Genomic DNA, 12,918 nt, shown 5'->3' with positions numbered 1-12,918 from the left:
GCTACATTCTAAACATGTAGGGACTGCAAAAATGTAATGGGAAACTCATATGACAAGATAGCAATACTGTTTTTTTGGATGGTAAGTTCTTGATTGAAGTATATTCTCATTTTTACCAGATTAAACATTTGGAATCGTAAAATGTTATTTGCTTTTTGCTAGGTAACAGGTAAAATTCAGCTTTGCCATTGGTAAAATTGTCAAAATTCCACAGTGATTAAAATCTGAACAGTTTTTTACTGAATATGGAATGCCAAGTTGAAAATGTATATGTGTACTCTTTTAAAAAGGAATTTGACGTTCTCGTTAAACCAGGAAATAGAAGGGTAAGAGCTGTGGTTTGTCTTACGTTGCATAGAGTATTCACTTTCTAACTCGAGGATCTAATTATAAGATAGCTGGCTTTTTGTGCATAATTTTTATCTGAAATTGTTTCTCAAAGGTCACCTTTTTAGTTAATAGGAAATGCCTTTAACAAAAGTTAGTGTAGGAAAAGTTCAAGATAGTTTGAAATAAAACCCAGGAAACCAAGAATACGGCCAGCAGTTGTCCAAGAATCCTAGTCGATAGGACATAAACTGCGATAAAATTGGTGGAAAAGGGAAGTGCAAAAAATTTGAGACTTGAATAAAAAATACACATTCATTCTAAAAAAAAAAAAAAAATTAGAGAATTCAGAGAAGCAGATGTAAGGGAAAATAACTTCTAATTCCATCGCTCATTGATTACATTTTTGGTGACAATCCTAGAACTTTTTTGTATTTATATTTTGAAACGTGGATCGTACTGTATAATAAAGGTTTAATAAAGAGATTCTTTTTAAACTACAAACCATAAATTGAGTCTTGCATTCTATTTTGTATTTGGTTATTGTGTCTGGATATAAACAATTACATGACATGAAAATAAAATGTTTGGAAAAAATTATAGTCCACATTCAGTTGTCCTTAATGAGTATTTAACCTTGGCCCAAATTCTTCAAGTAATTTTATACTCATCTCTCTTGCCTCCATCTTCTAGAGATTCAGGTACTGTAAGTTAAATTTTAGCATCTGGATTCATATCCAGATGATTGCAAAAAAAATAAAAAGTGTATGTCCTCCCAGGTCAAACTATTTGGATTATCTGCTATTGACCATGTTTACACTTTCCTTCATTAGCATTAATAATTTAACTTGCTTTTATGAGGACAAGAAAAAAAATCTGTCTCAGGAAGGAAAGCCTGATCAAAATGATAAAATCAGAATTAGGTGAGTGCTAACAGCATAGTTTTACTTGCACAAAGTATTTAATATTTCCTTTCTGATGATTGATTTCAACTGCTAAATCTTTTATGCATTTGGTTCTGTGAACTATTCCTTTATTTTGATACATGTATTTTGCCATGTTATTCCCCAGTAGTAGGTGTACATAACAACTAAGTTTCTTATTTGTACAAAATTTAGTGAAGTAGATGGGTAATGGTATAGTAACCAACTGTTTTCCCCAGAGAGGAACCTATATTTTAATTAGGTTTCAGATAATTAGAAAATGGAACATAAAAATGTGGAAGTTACTTAACTGGAGATGTTTGGCAGCATTTATCCAATGTAGTTGTACTCAACTGGAGTGATTACGCCCGACAATGGACATTTGCTAATGTCTGGAGACGTTTTTATTTGTTACAACTGGGGGAGGACAGGCCAAGGATGCTGCTAAAAGTGCTGCAATTCATCCGACAGCCTTCAGAACAATTATCCGGCCTCAACTGTCAGTCAGCGGTGCTGAGGCTCAGAATCTTTGGTCTAGTGTAGTTTATTTGAAGAGGGGTGGTGAGGATGTTGCCTAAACTATGCTATATGGTAACTGTAAAAAAAAAAAGTTTGTTTAGATTTGACTATAGATCATAGTTTAGAGATGAAATGTTATATATGCATATTTTAATTATATGAAATGATATATTAAGTTTTTTCCACTCATAAGTTCTATTTATTATTTTTACATTTATCTTTGGCATTTTGAGATGCCTACCAATTTTCCAAAGCTTGTCAGCTTGTTGCCTGAATTTATTTGAGAGAAAGTAATGTTTTTTGAAAGATAGTAATGTTTTACACCGGTATGATATTATAAGAAATCTCATGCTTCAAATTACTCATTGTATAAACAAACATCAAGTTAGCAATTTCTTTTATGCATCCTGTAGGTAATTGATTTCCACATTATATAACCATTTATATTGTTCTTAAAAATTATCTTTAAAATGCTTGTTGTATATACATCCCATGCTTATTTTTGAGATACATCTCCAAGAATAATAACTAAATCATTGTTATATTTCTTTACCTCTTCCTTTTTTAGCCCTCTGAAAGTGACATTGATAGAAGTGGCTTCAGTCTAATGTGATTTTCCCAAATATTACCTGCAATTCAAATAAGTAATTGAGAGTGCTTCTTGTAAAGAGATTTTGCTTGGCCTGGACCTCAAAGAGGACTTTTCTGAGGGATAATTATAGAGGTATAAACCTGCTTATGTTCAGGTGTACATGGGATATATGTATATGTGAAAATAGTCCTGGTAAGTCTGTCATTAATTTTGGAGTGTGAGGTACAACAATATAGAGTCTTCAGGAGATTAATAGGAAAGCATAAGAAATATCCAGGCAAATGATTTCATTACATATTAATTTATGAATTACTTGGAAGCTGAAGTTCATCTACGTAAATATGCAGAATATCAAGTTTTCAAAATCAGACTTTATCAGTTATACTCTGAGATCCTCAGCTTATCAGATGGAATATAAGACCAGCCACAATGCTCAGCATATCAGTTGATGATGCTTTTAATTATTTTTAAAGAAAGAAAAACATAGCTTCCCTACTGCTTACTCTTCTGTGCCCAGGGAAAGCAAAGCGAAGTTAACACAACCAGCATGTGTACATATTCTATTCATGCAGGTAGAAGTAGGATTGTGATTGATTGCTGTGTCCAAGGGTAATCATTGCCAAATTCCCCTTTGTAGGTCCTATACCATATTCTATTATACTTCCACTTGCAGTGTATGAGATTGCCTATTTCTTTAGAGTCTGCCGCCATCAACTTTTAGATTTTTGCAATTTGATGGATGAGAAATGTTTTTTGTAGTTTTAATTTGCATTTTATGGTAGATTGTGTTTGCAAAGATGGTGTAACAGTAGTTCCCATTCCACATGCTTTTTTTTTTTCACATGCTTTTTTACTGTGTTACTTTGCCAGTTTTTCATAATGCGATAGAGTCTATTTCCCTGTTCCTTGAATCTGGGCTGGCCCTGTGACTGACTGTGATTAATAGTACGTGTCAGAAGTGACACTCAGCTTGCAAGGCTGCATCTTAAAGATCTTGCTTCTTCCTCCTTGTTCTTGGAGCACTGAGCCATCACATAACGAGGTCTGTCTTGCTGGAGAGACCACATGGGGGTGGAGGGGGGGGAGGGTCCCAGAGGGAGGAGGAGGGAGAGGGAGAGAGACTTAAGAGGGGCTATAAATGGAAAGAGATTTAAAAGACATCAATCAATTACCTTGCGTAGACCTTATTTTAATCCAAACTTCTGTTTGTTATTTTTATTTGTTTCAGGTTAAATGTATATATTAGCTTGGAGAGAACTGACATTTTTATGATGTTGAATTGACCAAGAACAAGGGATATCATGGCATTTGTTCAAGTTTACTCTTGAATTTTTCAGTCTTTCAAGACGGTTTTAAAATTTTATTCATGTAAGTGTTGCAGATTTCTAGTTTGCAAGTATTTAATCTTGGTTTACACCCAAGTATTTAATCTTGGTTTCTTTTTCTTTTGTATTGATTTTTGTATGTTGATTTTATATTCCACTACCTCATTGAATTCTCATATTGTTTATATTAGTTTTACTTTTGTTTTTCTTAGGTTTTCTAGGTATTCTATCATCAGCAAATAGAGATAATTTTACCTCTTCCTTTCCAATTCTTATGTTTTTAACTGTTTTTTCTTTTCTAATTATGTTTGCTAATACCTCCAATGTAATAAGTGGTGGAGATAATGGGTAACGAAGCCTTAAACTTGACTTTAGTGAGAATGCCCGTACTGTTTCTCCTCTTATCAGATGCTGATTTGGAAGCTAAGCATATGTGTATATTTATATTTATACATATAAATTGTGATAAGGAAGTATTCATCATTTCCTATTTAAATACTTGATTAAATAGTAAATCAAGAATTGATGCTAAATTTTGTTCAAGGCTTTTTAGAATATATGGAGATGATTGTATGATTTTACTTCTTAGATCTTCTAATATGGTGAATTATGCTAACGGTTTCCTAATATTAAATCTTCATTGTATTCCTGGAATAAACCACACAGAGATGTATTGTTCTTTTTTAAAAACTGAGCTTTTGGATTCTCTTTGCTGATATTTTAATTATAATTTTGCATTGATGTTCATAAGTGAGATATGTCTGAAGTTTTCTTTCCTTTGCAATGTAATTCAGGTTTTGGAATCAATGTTATATTTTACAAGAATACATTGGAAGTTTTTCTTCTTTTAGAACAGTTTAATAGGGTTGGGATTATTTGATCTTTGAAGATTTGATAGAATTCCCCTCTGAAACCACCTAGACCTGGTGCTTGTTTTGGGGTTAGTTCTTTGATAAGTTTTTAATTTCAGTTTATATTTTCTATCTCAGTAGAGGCCAAATTTGGTAAAATATATTTTCCTAGGATACCTATTCAAGTTTTCAGATTTATTTGTAAAGACATGTACTAAGTAATCTGTCAGTGTTTTCTTTTTTCTTAATATAGCCTTTGTTTCCAAGTTATTTTTCCCTTTTCATTTCTATGTTGTGTATTTGTGTTTTCTTTTTCTTTTTTTGATTAGTTATGTAGTGGCCTCATTTATTTTATTGATTAATTTTTAAGAACCAGCTTTTTAATTTGTTAGTTCTATTATTTCATTTTGTTTCTAAACCATTATTTGTGCCTTATCTGTATTATTGCATTTCCTCTTTCAGTTTTCTCTGTTGGTATTTTTATAGCTTTTGAAGTGCATATTTAATGCAGTATATTTATTCTTTATTTTTCTTAGTATAAGTATATATATAAGCTCTAAATTTTCCACCAATCACTGATTTAGTTGTATCCTATACATCCTGTTTTTATTATAATTTTTAAAGAAATTTGGCGATTTTGGCTTGTCTTTTTGCTCTTACCTAAGTTGTGTGTTTAATAAGTGGTTTTTAAAATTTTCCTGTTAAAATGACATTTTTGGCTTTAAAAACTTGTTTAGTGGCTTCTAATTTTACCATATTGTGATCAAAGAAATATTGTTTGTATTTTCCTACTTTATACAACTTTTTGAGGTGTTCTTTTTGACATAATATGTAGTCAGTTTCCTCAACTGTTTCATGTTTCTTGAAAAGAAGATAGATTCTTTAATATCAGGGTACAGATTTTGATATATATTCATATATATAAGTATCTACCTTACTGAGTATGTTATTTAGGACTTTTCTATACTTACGTATATTTATTTTTATTTTGTTTTGGACTAATAATGATGTATTATTAATATGTGTGTCAATTTGTCCCTGCATCTTCTCACGTTTCTGCTTTATGAAGGTGGCCACTATGTTATTTGGTATAGAGTTATTCAAAACTGCTATATTTTCATTATGAATTGTGAACTTAATGTTATAAAATGTCCTTCTTTGTCTTTGTTCAATGCTTTGGGACCTGAATTCATCTTGTTAGATATTATGCTCACAGCCCTGCTTTACTTTTGTTTGCAATTGCCTAGTCTCTTTTGCCTATTTCTCTATTTTTAGCCTTGTTTTAGAGGTGTCTCTTGAATACAGCATAAGCTTGGATTTTGCTTTATTAAACTATGTGGGAAAAGATAAATAGTTTGTTAAGCCTATTTATATTTATTGGTATAACTTACTTGGTGAGTCTATGCATTGCTGTGGAGACAGTCCAGCTAAGACTTCCAAATTCATGCTTCCTAAGTGTTCAGTAACGTGTATTATTTTTATAAATGAACACCTACATAGAGTAAACTTTTATATTAAAAAAGCCAGGGCTTTATATTTTATGTGTATGGTATATATTTTGTTTTACTTACATAGAATTTTTGTATAATGTTTTTTATTTCAAAATATTCTACGTGACTTTATTTTTCTTTGATTGACAGTGTTGACCTGAAATAGACTCACAGATATTTCTCCAGGAAAGGTAGGTTTACTTGGGATCAGCAGAGAATTGCAATTGTGGGTCTGAAACCACGGCAAGCTTTGTTCAAGTCCCCGCCACAGCAGAGGAAGGAGGATGCTTTTACAGAGAGGAAAAGGAAGCTGGGAGGGCTGTAGTGAACAAAGGGTCCGTGGCTTTTCATTGGCTGAGTCCTTGTCAGGACAGGAGTCTTCCTTCTTCCTGTTGGCTCTGCTGTCGTTTCAGAGCATGAGAGCGCCCCCTTCTGGTTGCACAACTCTGTTCAATTGAGGTTTCTGTGTATTAATTTTTTTTTTACAACAGTTTAAAAAATCAAATGCGCTTGGTATTTTCATTGACATTTTCTTTTGTTCTTTTTTGTTGTACCGTCTCTCCCACCCCATAATAATAATCTGCTCATAGTGGGTACTTGGTGAATACTAGGTACACAAATGACTGTCCCTAGGCGACTTTAATCCGTGTTTGAATGTGTCTACTGGAACCGAATCTGTGATCTAGAGACCATCAACACTGTGCGGCTCAACATGATCTAGCCATTCTGTTTTCAGGCAGAATTTAAAACACTACTGTTCATCATTTCCTTGAACCCAATTTCCCCTTAAGCTAAATGTGTCATTCTTATTTTAGTGGGCACTTTTGTCTTTGGTATTCATATAAAATGTTGAGTAAATGGAAATTTAAACAATACTATTTAGCGACAGATGATGGTGGTGTTCTAAGTTGAATAATGGCCACCCAAAGATAGCAAGTCTAAAACCCTGGAATTTATAAACCTTACCTTAAACTTTGGAAAGAGGGTTTTGCAGATGTAATCAAATTAAGAATTTTGGGAAGAGGGGATTGCCCTGGATTATCTGGGTGGGCCCTAAATGCCATCAAAGTAGCTTTAAAAGAGTGAGGCAAAGGGAGATAACACAGACACAGAGGAAAGGACATGACAGATCAAGGAAACAGTGTGATCATGGAGGCAGAGATTGCAGTGATGCTTTCCCAAGCCACGGAATGCCTAGAACCACCAGAGCCTGGAAGAGGCAAGGCATGCTTTCTCCCCTAGATTCTTCAGAGGGAGTGTGGCCCTGCGGACACCTTGATTCAGACTTCAGTCCTCCAGAACTGTGAGAGAAAAAATTTCTGTTGTTTTAAGTCACCAAGTCTATAATATGTCACAACAGCCACAGAAAACTAATATAGATGGAAAAGTTACTAAAGCCGTATGAAAATGGCTATTGTAGTAGGAGATAGCCTGGCTGTATAGTGTGTGTGTGTGTACTGATGTGTGTGTCAAATATATTTATAAGTAACCAATTTGTCTTCCAATGTAATAAGTTATTTTAAATCTTTTTACAATCTGTTGCTATTTGTCTATATAATCTCTGAATTGACTGAGACTATTGTGCCAGGAAGACAAAGTTTTTAAGGCTAACTGCTTAAAAGGCAGAGTGCATTTAAGGCTGAAGGAATGTGAATTTGGCTAAGTAAGGTATGTTTTGCCCTCAAAGATCATTGAACTGACAACCACCTGGTAAAACCAAAAATTTTTGAACAACTGGTTATAAGCGACCAGTCTCGTGTTGCTATGTCCGACAATTCAGAGGTGTAGTGGACTGTCAGCATTTCTACGGCTGTCCACCTTCCAAACTTTCCCTCATTTCTGGGATAATCCACCATGAGTCTCAGTGGAACACAGGCTGCTACCTCCAATGATAGTTAATGGTTAATTTGTCCCTCTCCTCTTCTTCTTGGAGCCAGGACTTGGTCATATGACCAGGGCTTAGTTAATTAAACATTCCAAGTCAGGACCCTGAATCTTCAGTGACTGCCATATGCATAGGGACGGTTAGGCAGGATTCACAGCAGCAGGGGCAGTTGTTTCTGCTAAAAGCGCCCTGTTTCCTCACTTCAGCGCTGTCTTGGTGTTGGCTCCTAGTCCAAGTTTGGCCCCCTCCCCAGCATCCCACCAATAATGTGAATTCCCAATATCCTTCCAGTAATTTCCCTTTTGACTTGAGAGAACTGGTGTCAGTTTCTGCTACTTTTAGTTTGAAGGTTTCTAACAGATGTATTGGCTCTTCTTAATGTCTTAGTATCTATCTTAACTATCTTACTGTTTTCTTAAGAATTCAGGCTTCATTAATCCAATAGGATTTCTGACTCAACAGAAAGTGAAAGTGAGCCTTGGACAGGCTTAAAATACTAGTGTTGATTATCTTTTCAAGGCATACCAAATTGTATAAAGTAATCGAAACATCTAAGGAGGTCTTTGTGACAAGTTAGCTAGTGTTTTAGCATCCTTATTATCCCCAGGATAATTAGAATTCTGCTCGATACTTTAAGATAAAACTGATAAGTTTTTTTGTTAATTAATTAATTATATGGCACGTACAGAAAAAATTATAATAAAATTTATTATTGGTTGCTTCATGCCAGTCATTGTTTTATGCGTTTTATACGTTATCTTATTTAATCCTCATTAAAATGAGTCAGGTACCATTAAAATTCCTAGATAAGGAAATGGAGACATTGGCAAAAGAGAAAAGAGGGGGCAGCTGATAGTTTTGTTACCCTCTAAACAACTTCAACCATCACTAGTAAGTCAAGTACAGTGAAGTCCAGACAATCCAGTCACTGCAAGACTTAATGCATCCTATATTTGTGACTTAAGTGTGGCTCTCAAAACAGCACCACATACAGATGGTGCAGCTGGCGTAGCAGATGTAGATTGAAGCCAGCTGCAGAATTGCACAAATGAATCTATAGTTTAATTTGATATATATGTATATATAAAATTGTATAATTGTGTAACATATAAATATAATTTTTTTAAGGAACACCTTCCTCATCTAGAAAATCATTTGGGATTACTTAAGGCAATCTCAACTTCATAGCTTAGCTGAAAACCATATGGAGAATCTTGATATAGAGGTAGAGACTAAAAATAACTTTTAAAGAAGTTAGTATGGCTTACATTTCATGATCAAGCTGGCAGAAATAGCTAACTTTTTAGGCTGTTCTCTTCTTGTACCATACTTTGTCCCAGTGATATTTTACCTGTTTATCGTGGCATATCTCATACCTCCAAGTGGAAGTCTCCAATGGTGAGGGCCTGAATGACTCTGCTGGGGTTATATGTTTAGTGCCTGTTTTTCCTGTTGGCTAGGTTCCTCACCTCTTCTCCGTGTAATCTCATGACCTCTCCCTCTCCACGTGGTGTCTTCGAATTGCCTCTGTATATGGTGTTTCCAGTAGAGTAGCCAGACTTCTGACATGGCAGCTCAGGGCTCCCAAGAGTGCAAAAGCAAAAGCTGCCAGGGCTTCTGCCTTATTGTATTGGTTAAAGCAGGTCACTGGGCCAGCTCAGATTCAGGGGGAGGAGATTACAGAAGGACTACTTTGGGCGTCACCAAAGAAAGAGTGGAGCACATGGTGTAAAGGCAGCATCCCAGCCATGTTTGTGTCCAGCCGTTATGTGCATGCACATGCTGGACGTTCGATGAAAGATTTTTCTCCCTTCTCCTTGCATCACATCAGATCCTTATTTCAACTACCTATGCACAGATGCAAAAATAAGTACCTCACATCCCATATTTATCATGCTATTAGTATTTCTTTGTGTTAGGTCAGATTTGTAATAATTTTCGTCAGAGGTTAATGCAGAATTTAGAAAGCAATGAATTGTGCCTTATCGTCAAAATAAAGATCAGATCAGAACAGAGTGAGAATAATTTTCTGAGAAAAAGAATAGGTACATCCTATTGGTTGATTTTTTTTAAAACCAGCATTCTTAAGGTATAATTTATGTAATACAATTTAAGGTATAATTAACATAAATAAAATGCATAGATCTTAAGTGTTGTTTTACTGAGTTTTGACAATTTTATACACCTACCCAAAACGACATAAATCATTTCTATCACCAGAGAAAGTGTTCTCATGCCCCTTTCCAGTCAGTTCTCTCTCACCTCCAGGAGCAGCTATTGTTATGATGTCTATTACCATAGATTCGTTTTGCTGGTTCTTAAATTTCATGTAAATTGTATAGATTATACAACCTGTTGTGTCTAGATTTATTTACTTACCATAATGTTTTTGAAATTCTTCCATTTAGTTGAGTATATCAGTAGTTCCCTTTATTAAATAATGAGTAGTTTTCCATTGTATGGATATACCACATTTTGTTTATCCATGCTCCTGTTGATTGATTGACACTTTGGTTATTTCCAGTTTTTGGCTGCTATAAACACTCTTGTATCTCTCTGTCTCTCCCCCTCTCTTTCCCTCCCCCCATACATACTTGCTGAATCAAAGAGTAAATGTATATTTAAGTTATAATAAATTGCCAAACGGTTCTCTAAAGTGGCAGTAGGGAATTCCCTGGTGGCGCAGTGGTTAAGAATCCGCCTGCCAATGCAGGGGACACGGGTTCAAGCCCTGGTCTGGGAAGATCCCACATGCTGCAGAGCAAGTAAGCCTGTGTGCCACAACTACTGACCCTGTGCTCTAGAGCCCGCGAGCCACAACTACTGAAGCTCGCGTGCCTAGAGCCCGTGCTCCGCAACAAGAGAAGCCACCACAATGAGAAGCCCGTGCACTGCAGCAAAGAGTAGCCCCCACTCGCTGCAACTAGAGAAAGCCCGTGAGCAACAATGAAGACCCAATGTGGCCAAAACTAAATAAATAAATAAATAAGTATAAAGTGGTAGCAATGAAGAGAGTTTTAGTCACTTCCTATCACCACTAATGTTTGGTGTTGCCAGTCTTTTTAGCATTCTAATGGACGTGAAATGGTGTCTTGTAGTTTTATTTTGCATTTCTCTTATGACTAAAGATGTTGGACACATTTTCATGCACTCATTGGCCGTTCATATACCTTCTCCTGTCAAGTGGCTTTAAGACGTTTTCCCACTTGTATAATTCTTTATATATTCTGATACCAGTACTTTGTCAGATCAATGTGTTAAGATTATTTTTATCCTCAGTCTATGGCTTGTCTATTCATTTTCTTAATGATATCTTTTGATGAGCAAAAATGTTTACTTGTGATTAAATTCAAGTTATCAATTTTAAAAATTTTACGGTTAGTCCTTTTTGTCTTGTCTAAAAATATTTTAATGGTCCAAGGTCACAAAAGGTATTTTCCTATGTTTTTTAGTAGACATTCTATGGTTTTAGCTTTTATATTTAGGTCAACTTCCATTTGAACTGTAGTCAGAAAAGATACTTGTTATGGTTTCAATCTTAAGTTTTTAAGACTTGTTTTGTGGCCTAACATATGATCTCTCCTGGAGAATGTTTCATGCAGACTTGAAAAAAATTTGTCTTCTGTTGCTGTTGGATAGAATGTTCTGTGTGTGTATGTTAGATCTATTTGGTTTATATTATTGTTCAAGTCCACTGTTTCCTTATTGATTTTCTGACTGGATGATCTATCTGTTATTGAAAGTAGAGGTACAATTATTGTATTGCTGTCTATTTCTTCCTTCAGTCCTATTAATATTTGCTTGATATATTTTTGTTCTCCTATATTGGGGTGCATATATATTTACAATTGTTATATCCCCTTGATGAATTGACCCCGTTGTTGTTATATAGTGCCGTTATTTGTCTTTTTTGAGAGTTTATGACTTAAAGTCTATTTTGTCTGACATAAGTATAGTCATTTCTCTCCCTTTTGGTTATCATTTACATGGAATATCTTTTTCCATCCCTTCACTTTCAGCCTATGTGTGTCATTAAAGCTAACGTGACTCTCTTGTAGGCGCCAAATTGTTGGTCACTAAGGCAGGCCAGGTATTGGGGTCCCCCATGACATTCACTTCATTCTGTCACTCTACCGTGCTGCCTGGGCTTCGAGTGGGGTGAAGGGTGTAATGTGAAACTGTCCTTCCTACCCTCTTCATTGCATCTTTTCTTATTTCCGTGCTCCATCCAGGTGCTGTAATCTCTCACCTGGAATCCTTCGCTCTTGTGAAGGTATTTTTGTGAGTGGTTAGTTGTTCAAATTGATGTTTCGGTGAGGGGACCAGTGGTGGAAACTCCTATCTCACCATCATGCTGACTTCACTTCAAACTATTTAAAAACTAGACGAAATAAGGGCCACTTTTTGATGCAGTAATCTTGTTGCTATCCATGGCTTGTTGTTATAAGTCCCATTTCTCAAAAAGAGTTGCAGCATCAGCAGATTTCAATGAAGTGGTTGTTAAGCATATTTGGCTCATGAAGGCCGATTCCCTTCCTAGTGATCTTTATCCAATTGAAAATAGCAATCTTTGAATATGCTAGTCTTTGTGCAGTGAATATTAATGTTTTCTTTATTTCTCCCAGTGATAGTGTGTCAAAACGGCATTTGACAAATCAGTCAACTGAAACAAAATTCTGGGGTCACCTTAATGCCTATCTATTTCATTAGGGGTGGAGTCACATCCATTGTGTTCACTTTTCTTGTTTTATTTTCATAGCTAGATACATGATTTAAGGGCAGTTTACTTGGAGAAATCACATTTCTCTTACATATGTTACGTGAAATAGGAAAAACCTAATTCTTCCATCAGAATATAGGAATCTATTAGACATATACACCCCTACTTCATAGGAGTGAAAAGCTTCCTTTTGTGTCTCCTGAAAATATTAAGGTATGGGGCTTCTGGAATGAAGAATTTGTTGTACTTCTGAGTTACTAGTTGATGTTTCTCCTATCTGCACTGT

The sequence above is a fragment of the Balaenoptera physalus genome, assembly GCF_965194825.1.
Source record: "Balaenoptera physalus genome assembly, chromosome: 9".
NCBI classification, from domain to species: domain Eukaryota; kingdom Metazoa; phylum Chordata; class Mammalia; order Artiodactyla; family Balaenopteridae; genus Balaenoptera; species Balaenoptera physalus.
The sequence above is the reverse complement of the archived record's forward strand: the minus strand, read 5'-3'. Positions refer to the sequence as shown.